The sequence below is a fragment of the Larimichthys crocea genome, unplaced genomic scaffold (genome assembly GCF_000972845.2).
Source record: "Larimichthys crocea isolate SSNF unplaced genomic scaffold, L_crocea_2.0 scaffold716, whole genome shotgun sequence".
In the NCBI taxonomy this organism is placed as follows: domain Eukaryota; kingdom Metazoa; phylum Chordata; class Actinopteri; family Sciaenidae; genus Larimichthys; species Larimichthys crocea.
In genome coordinates this window covers 14,295-29,668 of record NW_020859454.1, presented here as the reverse complement: position 1 = coordinate 29,668, position 15,374 = coordinate 14,295, and the positions used below count along the sequence as shown (strand labels likewise).

The 15,374-nt window shown below is 41.6% G+C and overlaps 1 long non-coding RNA gene across 1 annotated transcript; it reads left to right on the top strand.

The window, feature by feature from the left end:
- Window positions 1-3,075: 3,075 nt before the first annotated feature.
- On the top strand, window positions 3,076-5,513 carry LOC109141815 (uncharacterized). The gene is made up of 4 exons (XR_003462126.1): window positions 3,076-3,366; window positions 3,890-4,027; window positions 4,119-4,287; window positions 4,776-5,513. It is a non-coding gene; the product is annotated as an uncharacterized LOC109141815 (long non-coding RNA).
- The last annotated feature ends 9,861 nt before the right edge of the window (window positions 5,514-15,374 follow it).

Genomic DNA, 15,374 nt, shown 5'->3' with positions numbered 1-15,374 from the left:
TCGGCCGAAAGACCTACATCACCGAAACAACACGGCCAAAACAGAATTGTGATGACGCAAGCAGGAAGTGCAGCCAGTACACAGTTATCTGGGTAATAGTCAACATGTCTGCGGTGTGGATGTATTTCAATATCTCGTAGCAGACGTTATTCCATTAATTGCGGCACTGAGGCGTCTTCTAAGCAAAGATGTTGAGACGGACCATGGAGTGAAAACAATGAAAAGTACACTCTTGGAGTCTGTGAAGACATGTTTCACTGAGATCAATTCGGATCCTCTGCATTTCATCGCGACTGTACTTGATCCGCGTTAAAAGGATCATTACTTGGATGTGGGAATAAAGCAGCGCGCACGAGAAATGATTCAGGCCGCGATATATGTGGACAACCCGCACAGAGACGGACTGGCGCACAGCGCAGGAGGGGGAGCTGAGCGCAGAAAAAAGGACGCGTCTCTCTGCACCAGATGTAGGGCATGCACCTTCGTTGTCTGTAGGGATGCACCGAATATTCGGCAACCGAAAGTATTCGGACGAATATTGCAAAAAATGCCACATTCGGCTTTCAGTGAAGTGGCCGAATAGTGGCGTGACGCAATTGATGCAATGAAACAACGTGTGCGGTGATCTGGCCAGGGTTGCTGATTCTTTTTTCATTCACACACAATAAACCCACGATGCAGGATATAGGAAAAACACAGGCAAGAAATACATCATACCTTGCTCTTTAGCGGAGCTATATACTTCTCTACATTACGGCGTCTCACACATGCGAGGTGCGTTTAATGACTGTCGGAATGACTATGATGTGTTCATTAACGTGGGAAAAATGGAAATTCACCGGAAATATAATAAAACTAAATAGTATTTCTTTCAAGAACAAATTAACAGTGATTAAAACAACATGGGCTTTCTAACAGTATAAATGAAATAATAATTATACTAAAGGGAAATTCTACTGGAATATTTGAAGGATATTAAATAAACATTTACTTTCTTTGAAAAGACTACAAATGTATTCTAGGCTATTTATGCAATAGTAAAAAAAATAGTGAAAAATTTAACAACTGCATTTCATATTCGGTTTCGGTATTCGGCTAACCATTTAATTTTTTTTCGGTTTCGGACGAAAATTTTCATTTCGGTGCATCCCTACCAAAAATCGCCAAAAACCACACCAAAAAATTAATGGGTGTGTATTGCGAGAACTTTTGAGAGCTAGAGTGCGTGATGTCATCACTAGATTGGAGAGGGAGAGAAAAAGTTTAATAAATATATTAAATTTGTAAACTGCGTTTGTGGCCTCAAATGCACAGCTATAGACATGATTATACTCTCAAAACGTAGGAAAATTTGAGGCGGTCGCAGTGATAACACCGTTGAAGCTGTCACTGTCATAGTTTTGGCCTACTACACGCTAATTGATCGACTACCCCCTCCTTTTTTTTAAGCTTTTGTGTCTCCTCGGGGATCAGAGGGAGAGGGAGTGAGCACACCTGCGCGCACCTGTCACTAATTACTCAGGCACTCACACACACACATACACTGACACACAGACAGGAGGAGAGGGGGGAGGGGCTTTTTTCAAAATAAAAGTCAGAAGGCAGAAGCCAGCAGGCAGAAGCCCAGCGGCGGCCATTTTAGCAGTTATTGGCACTTAATTTAAAGTTGTCTGTCTAAAATGACAGTGTCAGTAATAATGTATGGGGGCGACGGGGCCAGAGTCAGGCACACTCAAATTTTTTTTAGAAATTTTCTAGTTATTGAGTGTGCGTGTAAGGCGCACACTATATGTTATCCACCGTGATTATTGAGTGTGCCTGAAAGAGCACACTCTTTAAAACCTCTCGGGCTTATTCTTATTGACTGTGCCTGAAAGCGCACACTATATGTTATCCACTACGCTTATTGAGTGTGCCTGAAGGAGCACACTCTTTAAAACCTCTCGGGCTTATTCTTCCGCTTATTGGTGTGGCTGCCCAAAGGGCATTGGGTATTGTGAGAACTTTCCAGAGCTAGAGTGAGTGATGTCATCGCTAGAGTGGAGAGGGGAGAGAACGATCAGTGAAAAAATAAAACGTATTTGACTACCGTGGCCTCAAATGAGCCACCCCACCAAACATCGGACGTCGGACAGACGTGCAGATCATGTCAGTATTGGGTCGGTCCGTCGGAGACCACACCTAAACGTCGGTACGACGTGCAAAATAGGTCAGATATTTGACGTCTATATTGGACCTTTTTTAGACGTCGTAGCGACGTTACGAATTTGGACGTCATCTGAAGACCACATCTAGACGTTAATTTGACGTACAAAATAGATCCAAGATTTAGACGTCATTATTGGACCTGTTTTAGACGTAAATATGACGTCCACATTTGTACCTCATCTGGACGTCTGTTAAGGACTACATCTAGACGTTAATTTGACGTACAAAATAGATCCAAGATTTAGAAGTCATTATTGGACCTGTTTTAGACGTAAATATGACGTCCACATTTGAACCTCATCTGGACGTCTGTTAAGGACTACATCTAGACGTCATCAGAACATGCAAAATAGATCCAAGATTTAGACGTCATTATTGGACCTGTTTTAGACGTAAATATGACGTCCACGTTTGTACCTCATCTGGACGTCTGTTAAGGACTACATCTAGACGTTAATTTGACGTACAAAATGGATCCAAGATTTAGAAGTCATTATTGGACCTGTTTTAGACGTTAATATGACGTCCACATTTGAACCTCATCTGGACGTCTGTTAATAGAATGTAATTTTGACACCTGAAACGCACATGTGTATCTAATCAACATGCGTACGGGCTAGTATTAACTAAAATATGTTTAATGATCACCATATTTGATTTTGTAAAAGTTTGTATTTGATTTTGTATGGATTTCAAAAAAGGAGATGAAAGACACATGATATAAATAAACATGGACACAAAAGGTGATGCCTTGGGAGTATTATATTTTATAATAGTTAATTAGGAAAAAAATGTAATTTTTACTGGTTTTCTCCAGAAAATATACATTGCCCTGCTGTAATAAAAATCGTGTACTACTTTTAACAGTAAAATACTACTAATAATAATAATAATAATTTATTTGGTTTAATAAAAGTCACGTCATTCACATTCAGGTGTTCTGCCTGTAAGTAGACCTGACAGAGTTGAGAAGTGCATACTGTTGTGCCCCCTGCACCTGGTCTGCTTGCACATGCGCAGTGGAAATCTGCCGGTACTTTGGAGGCGGCGGATTTGAATGGGCCAATCAGCTCGCTGCATCTGAGGACCCGTCGGACTGAGTTTGTACAGAGAGACTTCTCATCCACCCTTATCCATCAGAGCTGCTCTCTTTCTCAGGTATGGAAATATTGCAGAACATTTCAGAAAGCTAATAGTTTAAATTGCACTCAGTTAATTGAAAGGAGATTTAAGGTGGAAAAAAGAGAAAAAAACGTTGTTTTTGCTGCATGCAAACCGTGGCGTTTAAGATGTATTCATGTAACGTATGTGCAGAAACAGTTAAATCTGTTAAAGCATTTGTTCTCCATTGAAAACTGCATAGCAATGAACTGAGGTGTATGTTCAAGTGTGTTGCAGCTAGTTGCAAGCAGGTGTGTACTGGTTATGCAGCATTAAAAGCGCACTTCTATTGTCATCATAATAGCATGCCAACAGTTACTCTGGACAGATTAAAATGCACAGTTTCACTTTGTGAACAGCAGTGTGAGGGGATAAAAGCTTTGGGTGTTCACTTGAAGGAGCATATAGTAGAGGGGTGCCAAGTAACTTGCCCTGTGAGAGGGTGCAGCCGTGTGTTGAGTGTAAAATCTTCCTTTACCTCTCACATGTCGAGAAAACATAAAAATTGTTTGTGAAACAGGTCATGAAGATGCTCAGAGTGCTGCAAGTGCTACCACACAAGAATCCAGTGTGCCAGATGCAGAAGACACAGTCACAGGCGGACCAAAAGAGGTTGAGATGGAGGCTGTGCCAGCAACAACCTGCCTTATTGTGTGTGGTATGTCTGAACCAAGTTTACAATGTAGTTAAATGGTTGACACAGATGCACAGATCTGTAATATATATTTGTTAATGTTGTTTATTCTCAGGGTCCTCTTGCTTCACTGCTGACTGCTTCATGTTGAGCATTGATCAGAAGATTGTCAACGACCACATCACTGCCTTCCCCTGTGCCATCTGCCTCATGTTTGGCAGTTACTATTGCTTCAATATACACTGCCCAGTGGGACTGCGATCAACACTGGAGTTCCTCCGGAGGTAATTCATAGATACATACATACATACACACATACATACTATATTGACCAGCAAGATAAAGAAAATATTCACCATATAGATTCTAATGTTATTAGATACAGAAATAGAATAAATACAAAAGACATTTGAAATCGAAATAAAAATTGTGCCAAATATAAATGTACATAATTGAAACAGTGCCAATACAAACTGCAAATGTTTTGTGTTATTGTTTCTATGCTGTCGCTGAGCAGTGTTATAGTGTATATTTTTTATGGTCACGGGGACAGAAGAGTTCTTCAGTCAGTTTGTGCAGTGGGATAGGGGCAAAAGCCTGTCACTGAACACACTCCTCTGTCTGGTGAACGTTCTGTGTAAAGTGTCATCCTCTCTGCCACAGAGTCCAGCTCTGTGTCCACCACGAAGCTGGATCTTGTGGTATCTTTCTGTTAAGATATTTAAAAACATATTAGACCCTGTAATATTTATCCTTTCTTCTTTCCTTCAAGGTGTTTCTTTTCAATAAATCCGGAGAGAGGAACGAAAGTTGAGCACAGCAAAAGGAGGATGTCTTTGCTGTGAACCCAGGAGTCCTCACACTCATCGCTGACCTTGCAGACCATGAGTGGACTTTAGTGGACCATACTTCGTGAGTCATGTGATGTGAGGTGTAATGTTGTTGTAATGTTGCAGTATGTATGAGTGTACACAGTGTAAGATGTGTACACTTTTTCCATCTTCATGTACAGCCTTGCAAATGAGGTGAGGTGGTTGTTTATGTTGGAGACTTTTTTTTATATGTGTGTATATATAAATAGCAGATAACACTGATAACACAAACAAAAAGCAGGGTTCTGGTTTTATGCTGCACCACTGTCACAGCTTAATGAACCTGTGGTGATTTTACTGTTACAAGTTAAAAGATCTGAACAGCAAGAACAGTCAGTAGCATTTTAGCTTTTACTTGCTATTTCAGAAAAGATATAGTGCTGCCCACATCTGTTAGAAAGTTCTTATTACTGTGCATTTATGTCAATTTCATGTAGCATGTTCTGTGTATTCGGTGTGTACACAGTGTTGTGATAAGTTTGTACAGCCTCACAAGTGTTCATTAAATGAAAAATTACAATGAAAAAGTTTGGTTTTTGGATGTTTTATGTACAATGTGCTTATAGTTTCCCATGTTTTCACCATTAGACAAAAATGGTAACTTATTGTTTTTCTGCTCTAATCGATTGACAATTTTACCAAGTAAATTTGCACACTTAAATTTACAGTTAATCCTTTTGTATTTCATGGCACAAACTGTAATTTTCTTTTATGTTTTAATGTTATTTTTTAAGCAAAACAAGTTTTTTTTCGAGGGGTAAACACCTGTAGTTTTACAGAACATTATGGACGTGCAGTTTAGACTGAATTTGTACGTCAGGTGAACGTCCAAACTGGAGGTCGGCAGGACGTCAGAATCAGACCTCCATATGACGTCCGAAAAAGACGTAAAAAAAACTTTCATTCTGCACCTTCAGGCGACCTGATTTCGACGTCCAATTCAGACTGAATATGTACGTCAGGTGAACGTCCAAACTGGAGGTCGGCAGGACGTCAGAATCAGACCTCCATATGACGTCCGAAAAAGACGTAAAAAAAACTTTCATTCTGCACCTTCAGGCGACCTGATTTCGACGTCCAATTCAGACTGAATATGTACGTCAGGTGAACGTCCAAACTGGAGGTCGGCAGGACGTCAGAATCAGACCTCCATATGACGTCCGAAAAAGACGTAAAAAAAACTTTCATTCTGCACCTTCAGGCGACCTGATTTCGACGTGCAATTTCGACTTAATTTGTGCGTCAGGTGAACGTCCAAACTGGAGGTCGGCAGGACGTCCAAAAGAGACGTAAAAAAAACTTTCATTCTGCACCTCCATCCGACCTGATTTGGACGTGCAGTTTAGACTGAATTTGTACGTCAGGTAAACGTCCAAACTGGAGGTCGGCAGGACGTCAGAATCAAACGTCCATATGACGTCCGAAAAAGACGTAAAAAAAACTTTCATTCTGCACCTTCAGGCGACCTGATTTCGACGTCGAGAAATGACGTTAAATATACGTCATTTCAACGTCTCATTGCGCAGTGGGACTACAGACACGATTTGTACATAGAAACATAGCAAAATTTGTTGTATCACTCACATTCGCCTGCCAAAGCTGTCAGACATATAGTTTTGGCTCCCTACGTGCTCATTGATCGACTACTCACCCCAACAGCCTCATATACTCCCATGTTAAAAAAGCAGGAAATTTTTTGGAGGAAAGCAGAAGTAACGTTTCTCTCTCTTGCTCCCAAGGGCACATTTCTTCATTTATCGACACAAAACAACTATTTAAAACGATCAGGAAGTTCTCATCTTGCTTGTGGTTAAGTCGGCTCAATGATTGGAAATACGGTTTGGCCAGAAGTCCTTCCTCTTCGAGGGAAGGTCTCAGCATTTTCTCTCAGTCTCAGGATTTCTAACTGACATTTTAACAGGTGCAGATCAGCTGCTGCTGATTAGGTCCTGGTTGCTTGGCAACCTCAGCCTGCTTGAAGGAGGAGAGGGGGGGAGGCGCCAGCAGGCAGAAGCCGAGCGGCAGCCATTTTAGTAGTTCTTGGCACTTAATTTGAACTTGTCTGTCTAAAATGGCAGACAGAGACAGCAGAGCAGCTAGCGCTAACGTGTAAAGACATGCTATTTGCTAACATTAGCGACTAATGCTAAAATTAATGCTAATAACATTAGCCACTAGGAATTAAATACATGTTAATTGCTAACAAGCTAATGTTAACATGTTAATGCTAATTACCTTAGCCAATAGGAATTAAATACATGTTAATTGCTAACAAGCCAATGTTAACATGCTAATGTTAATTAACATTAGCCACTAGGATTAAATACGTGCTAATGTTAATATGCTAATGTTAATTGCTAGCACATCAGTGCAAACATGCTTATGATAACATACTAATGTTAAGATGCCAATGCTGACATGCTAATGCTAACACGCTAATGTTAATTGCTAATGCATCAGTGCTAACATGCTAATGTTAACATGCTAATGGTAATTGCTAGCGCATCAGCGTTAACATGCTAATGTTAACATGGTAATGCTAACATGCTAATGTTCATTTCTAGCGCGTCAGCGCTTCAGTGCTAACATGCTAATGTTAACATGGTAATGTTAATTGCTAGCACATCAGTGCTAACATGTTAATGTTAACATGCTAATGTTAACATGCTAATGCTAACATGCTAATGGTAACATGCTAATGATAATTGCTAGCGCATCACTGTTAGCATGCTAAGGATAACATGCTAATGCTAACATGCTAATGTTAATTGCTAGCACTAGCTGCTCCTGTGTCTAAATAAACATGTTAAAAATTACTATTTGAGGTGTGCTTTTTGAATACAGACCCCCGGCAACAGCCAACTCGTCAGTCTCAAAATTTCTGCGGGAATTTTCTTGTACCGAATTTGCTGAGCAGTGTCAGTAATAATGTATGGGGGCGACGGGGCCAAAGTCACGCACACACTTTCTAGTTCATTCGTGTTTTTGTCGCACACACACAAAAATGGTATCAAAACGACGGGCTCGGCCGGGAATGGTGTGCTATGAGTTTTCTAAGAGTTTTGGCAAACAGTTTGCCAAAAATCGGCAAAAACGACGGGTGTGTATTGCGAGAATTTTCGAGAGGTAGAGTGAATGATGTCATCGCTAGAGTGGAGAGGGAGAGGAAAAGGCATCAAAAAATAGATTTGTGGGGCGGTCGGTAGCGTAGTGGGTTAAGCTGCCGCCCCGTGTGTAGAGGCTTCAGTCCTCGCTGCAGCTGGCCCCAGTTCGAATCCCACATCGGACGGCCATTTACTGCGTGTCATTCCCCCTCTCTCTGCCCCCTGCTTCCTGTCTATCTTCAGCTGTACTATCAATAAAGCCATAAAAGGACAAAAAAATAATCTTAAAATAAATAAATAAAATAAATAAATAAATTTGTAAATTGCGATTGTGGCCGCAAATGTGAAGCTACAGAAATCATTTATAAATAGAAATGTAGAAAAATTTGTCGTCTCACTCACATTCGCCTGCTAAAGCTGTCCGATACAGATGTAGCAACTCAAAAGTTCCCGTGTTTCCGTGATGGGTCCGTGACTGGTCCTTGGCTGGTCCTTGATCGGTCCTTCGCAGGTCCGTGACGATAATGTAATCCCCCCACGATGACGTAGTCAGTAAGGCCCCGACTGGAAACGCCCCTAAGCAGTCTGTGTGAAAACCAGCTGCAATGCCTCATTTGTCCACGGGGAGGAGCAGTGATGTTCCGCTCTCACCGTAGACTGTCTAAAGACACATCTGAACAGATACGCTGGGGTGAGCCGATCAGCTGATCAGCGGATCAGTTGATGGAAAAAAAAAAGAGTTGTGATAAGATAACACTGAGGCAGCGCTGCAGCCGCTCGTATTTGCAACTCTATGTCACACACAACAACAACATGCCAACATAAACTTGTTATTAAAGAAAACTCCGCTCGTAACGTCTGCTTTTTAAGTATATTTTTTGGGCCTTTTATGGATATGACAGCTGAAGAGAGACAGGAAGGAGGGGGCAGAGAGACGGGGAATGACACGCAGTAAATGGCCGTCCAACGAGGGATTCGAACTGGGGCCGGCTGCAGCGAGGACTGTAGCCTCTACACACGGGGCGCCTGCACAACCCACCACGCTACCGACCACCTCGCAACTGTTTTTTAAGAGTTATATGTTTGATGCTTTCTGAAGCCTGCAGTATGAAACACATTCGATTTCTGAGTATTCCTCTGAACGCCATAGTGGCCAAATTGATAGTACAGTATACTGTACAGGATACTGATGTCCAGCTGTGGCTTTCACTACATGCAGATTAGGAGCGAGCGAGAGAGAGAGAGTGCGCGAGCGCGAGAGAAGAGACGCTTCAGTAATTATTTTATATTATAATTATGTACAGTGAGGACAGAATAGCCTAGATGTTGTTGATTTAAACAGTGACCATAGGCTAAATGGCGTAAAGCATAAATGGAAAGAATTACGGGCGAATCAAGTATGAAATAAGTCATGTATGTTTGGTTTTAATAAAGTTTGCAGTATAAGCTTATGAAACCATCAAACACATATTTAGGCATTCCATGAAAGACTTTATTCACAAGGAGGCTAAGCCAGGCACAAAACAGGAGATCGTCGAGGACATACAGACGTCAACAAGAGTCACCGTGGACTTTTGCAACAGACTTATCTCTGGACTTTCAAAAGCTGTGTGGTGTATTATTAATAATGTAGGGGGGCATGGTGGAAAATAAACAGTGGTGTCCATGTAGAATAAAAACATAACATATATACTGCAAACTTTATTAAAACCAAACATACTTGAATTATTTTTATTTCATACATATTCTTTCCATTTACGCTTTACGCCATTTAGCCTATGGAATGGACGAAAATGAAAAGGAGTCATTCATGTTCATGAGCAAGGCTACTGTATAGTATACAGTACTCAAACCAGCTGCATTTTCCACACTGTGATCTGTGACACTGGGAGACCAAAAAGCCCATCAAGTGCAAACAAAAGGTTGAGCAATGAGAATGCTAATGAGGTGTTTGTATGGTTTACCTGGTCTAAAGCGTGCAGTAAATACCTGCATAACAAAGGGCTTCCAAAACGCTCGTCTCTGCAGCTCTCATCATGCACAACAACACCAAGCCCTCTCCTCCAAATAAACTGTTAATTAAAAAATAAACTCTTGCTTGTATCGGCAGGTCTGACACACAGGCCTGGCAGCCCCGTGACGTCTGATGAGCCGTTTTTTTGTAACTTTTTTAAGGGTTAGTTTGTTGTTTACATGCAGATAAGCGAGAGAGAGTGCGCGAGCACAAGAGAAGAGACGCTTCAGTAATTATGTAAAGACTAGTGGTGGCCATAGATTAATCGTGCCAATCGAACAGCTGTTCGCGATCAGCTGTTCCCCGGAGTAAACAAAGGCATACCACGTCCAGGTGGAAGTGGCATTTAAAAAACAACACCAAGAAAAACTACGAGAAAAACACGACAAAAGCACAAAACTCTAATTGCTAGAGACCAGGACTCCACGGAGTTACAGTGAAGAAAACAACAACGAACAAAAGAGAAAAAAGTCAAAAAGTGACCTGAAAGACTGAACAGCTTTGAGAATAGATTAACGGTGATATTTTTTTTATCGCCCGATAAGAGTCTCACGTTAACGCAGCACGTTAACGCCAATAACGGCCCACCACTAGTAAAGACAGAACAGCCTAGATGTTGTTGATTTGGTGAATGCTGGCATGTTAGATATAAACACCTTAAATTTAATTTCAATTCATGAACACGCTCAAATCATACGGCTACTGTATAGTATGCAGTACTCAAACCAGCTGCATTTTCCGCTCTGTGACACTGGGAGACCAAAAAGCCCATTACTGTAAATCAAATCAAATCAATTTTATTTGTATAGCCCAAAGTCACAAAGTACATTTGCCTCAGAGGGCTTTACAATCTGTACAGGGAGTGACACCCTCTGTCCTTAGACCCTCGGTTCGAGTGAGGAAAAACTTGCCCACAAAAACCCTTTTAACAGGGAAAAAAGGTGGAAGAAACCTCAGGAAGAGCCACAGAGGAGGGATCCCTCTCCCAGGACGGACAGACGTGCAATAGATGTCACATGTACAGGACAGATCAACACAAACATATTGTACAATTACAATGAATGATAAAATGACCACAGTAGCAGATATGGTAGTAATAATGACAGTAATAATATGCACAGTGGACGTCGTGCAGGACCACAACAGCAGCCACGATCCACGAGAACCTGCTGGACGACAGAGCACAGAAACTCCGGGGAAGTTTGGTTAGTAACATGCATTAATGAGACATGTCCACAGATGGAGAGCCAGCCCTAACTATAGGCTTTATCAAAAAGGAAAGTCTTAAGTCTATTCTTAAAAGTGTTGACCGTGTCTGCCTCCCGAACCCAGAATGGTAGTTTGTTCCATAGAAGAGGAGCCTGATAGCTGAAAGCTCTGGCTCCCAATCTACTTTTGGAAACTATAGGAACCACAAGGAACCCAGCGTCCTGAGAGCGCAGTGTTCTAGAGGGGTAATAAGGTATTATGAGCTCTTTTAGATAAGATGGTGCCTGACCATGAAGAGCTTTGTAAGTAAGGAGAAGAATTTTAAATTCTATTCTAGATTTAATAGGTAGCCAATGCAAGGAAGCCAAAATGGGAGAGATGTGATCTCTGATCTTGGTTCCTGTCAGAACACGTGCAGCAGCATTCTGAATTAACTGCAAAGTCCTAAGAGACTTATTGGAGCAGCCTGATAACAAAGAGTTACAATAGTCCAGCCTTGAAGTAACAAATGCGTGGACTAGTTTTTCTGCATCCGCCTGAGAGACAATGCGTCTGATTTTAGCGATGTTACGTAAGTGGAAGAATGCAGTCCTCGAAATTTGTTTTATGTGGACGTTAAAGGACAAATCCTGATCAAAAACAACTCCAAGATTCTTTACAGTGGAGCTGGAGGCCAGGGTGATCCCATCTAAAGTAACTAAGTCTCTAGAAAGAGAGTTTCTGAGGTGTTTGGGTCCAATTACAAGAACTTCAGTTTTGTCTGAATTTAACATCAAAAAATTGTAGGTCATCCAACTTTTTATATCCTTAAGGCATGCTTGGAGTTTAGTTAACTGATTGGTTGCATCAGGCTTGATCGATAAATATAATTGGGTGTCGTCAGCATAACAATGAAAATTGATAGAGTGATTCCTAATAATGTTCCCTAAAGGAAGCATATATAAACTAAATAGAAGTGGTCCTAGTACAGAACCTTGTGGGACTCCATGACAAACTTTGGTATGCATGGAGGATTCATCATTGACGTGAACAAACTGAGATCGATCTAAGAAATATGACTTAAACCAGCTTAGGGCGGTTCCTTTGATGCCAATTTGATGTTCCAGTCTCTGTAAAAGAATTTGATGGTCAATGGTGTCAAATGCAGCACTAAGATCTAACAGGACAAGTACAGAGATGAGTCCTTTGTCTGATGCCATTAGGAGGTCATTTGTAACTTTGACTAATGCGGTCTCTGTGCTATGATGCACTCTAAATCCTTACTGAAAATCCTCAAATAGACTATTGAGAAAGTGTAAGTGCAAACAAAAGATTGAGCAACGAGAATGCTAATGCAGTGTGTAAGCTACGTCATCTCCAGGTAGAACAACTGTAAAAAAAGTTCTGTGAGAGAAGCGCCATCTCCTGGTCATACCCTGTATTTACATGAATGGGTGGAGTTACAGTAAAAAATAGACACGCCCAGGAGAAGGAGGGGGGTCACTCCGGCCACGGAACTTGGCAGGCAGATGGCTGGAAGTCGGCTGCCATTCAGCTGGCTTTCAGCTTGAACGGGAACTTTTGAGTTGCTACTACTGTATATAGCTTTGGTGTGACACACAAAGATGCGGCAGCAACACCCGTCAACAGCCTCATATACTCCCATTTTAAAAAGGCAGGAAATTTTTTTGAGGAAAGCAGAAGTTACGTTTCTCTGAATTGCTCTCATGGGTACATTTCTAAATTTATCGACACAAAACAAATATGTAGACGTTCAGGAAGGGCACAGGTGCTCCCAGTGATTGGAAATACGGTTTTGGCCAGAGATCCTTCCGTTCGAGGAAAGGTCTCAGCATTTTCTCTATGTCTCTGTCAGCATTCCCAACTGACATTCTCACAGGCGCAGTAACTGCTCTGCTGATTAGGCAGTTGGTCCTGGTTGCTTGGCAACCTCAGCCTGCCTGAAGGAGGAGAGGGGGGAGGGGCCAGCAGGTAGAAGCCTAGCGGCGGCCATTTTAGCAGTTATTGGCACTTAATTTGAACATGGCCTCAAATGCCATACTACAGGTATGATTACACCCTCAAAACGTAGGAAAATTTTAGGCCGTCGCAGTTATAACACTGTTGAAGCTGTCACTTATATAGTTTTGGCCCTGTACACAACTTTCCAGAAGGAGCAGGGAGCACCTGTACTTTCTCTAACTCCAGAGGCCAAACTATATACAATTTTCACCTGAAAATGGACAAGGACATGGTCCACGAGACGAGGACTCTTGTGGTCATTTCGGATTTTGGTTTGAGGCATACCTTATAGGTTTTTTTTGGCCACCTTCGAGGGGGATCATTCAGACATATACTGTGCATCTCAGTGGGACAGACAGTGCATGCAGCACCTGCGACTAATTAGTCTGACCTGAAGCTCACCCTGGTTTCTTGGCAACCTCAAGCCTGCCTTTGACTGACTTTTTTGAAGTCTCTGTATGATATCAGACTATCAAGATTATATTTGTAATGTCGGCCATTTTATCCTTGTCTCTAGCAGACACAAACACAGACACATAGATAGACAGACAGACACACCACACACAGGCAGACAGACAGGGCAGACACACATGCGCACAAACACACACACACGACAAAAGTCTTTCAAAATAAGAGTCCCTTCAAAATAAAAGACCACACAAGTACGCACAGACACATACACAGACACACACACTAATGATAATTGCTAGCGCGTCAGCACTAGTTGCTCCTGTGTCTAAATAAACATGTTAAAAATTACTATTTGAGGTGTGCTTTTTGAATACAGACTCCCAGCAACAGCCCACTCGTCACTCTCAAAATTTCTGCGGGAATTTTCTAGTACTGAATTTACTGAGCAGTGTCAGTAATAATGTATGGGGACGACGGGGCCAGAGTCAGGCACACTCTTCTTTAGAAATTTTCTAGTTTAATATATATGTTTCCACAGACAGTTAGGCAGACCCCAAGTTATTAAGACGTGTGGTTTTATGTGGTGGTTTGTGTTTACTATTTTCATACTAGAACTAGGAGGTTTTTTTTTAGGTAAAATAGAAGAATGTGCTGCATTTCGGACTCCATCATAAAAAAATCTAGAATTCAGGGCTCTGGACTTCAGGCCAATTCACACTGGAGGCGTTACAGCAGCGGAACGGCAGCGCCGCGGTCACCATAGCAGATAGCCGCCAGTCTAGTCAATGAGAGCACTCACACAGGGCACGTCTCAGTAGCGTCCCAGAAGCGTCTCTCCTCGCCACGGTGCGAGCTTTCCGTAGCATTTCTATTTTTGCCGCGAGCCGCTGCTAAACCTCGTAAATTTCAACAGTGGAACAAGTGGAACAACATACAATAATTTATGACACAACAGATGCTTTTTATAATCTCCTCCACGACGGAGAAGCAAATTCAGCTGTTTGTTGTTGTTTTCTTTATACACAGTTTATCGTGGGGTCTCGCGTATGTCCAGGATTCTCTCGTGATCTCGTGTGAATACGGCCGGCTCGCTCCGCTGCCGTTCCGCGGCTGACACGCGTCCGGTGTGAGTTGACGCCGGGCAAAGGACACAGCTAAACCGCGGTGCTGCCGTTACGCTGCTATAACGCCTCCTGTGTGAGTCCTGTGTTCTTGTCTGACAGAACAAATAGTTTGAAGATGTCAGTTTGGGATTTGGGAAATTGTGATGGATGTCTTTATTTTTATTTTTTATTTATGTGAGATAAAATGAGTCTGGCCTACAGTAGCTCAAATAATGGCCATGCATGTGCATTTAGAGGCAAATCTGAACATAAAATGTTTGTAAAGAAAAAGATGTTTTGGATAAATAAAATTAACATTTTGATTCAATTACAAGAGATCGGTACACAGTGTGTTACAAATATTTTGTATGTTGTTATCCCATCAAAAATTAATGATCCCGTTATCTCAAGTTAACAAAATAATTTATCAGGTTCTTTGTCACTGAAGTGCAGTTGCCTGTGAAGTTATAGCCAATAGTAATAAAAATAAACTGTCAAATTGTCATTAGAAATGAAGTATTATTTATCTACATTTATTCATCAGAGCATTCACAATAATCACATCAAAAAGGGTGTGTTGCCGTTCAGGCATAAATTTGAATTAACTTTTGTTTTGAAGGCCCTTTTATTTGTAAGGGCCATTTTTGAGCTGGGATG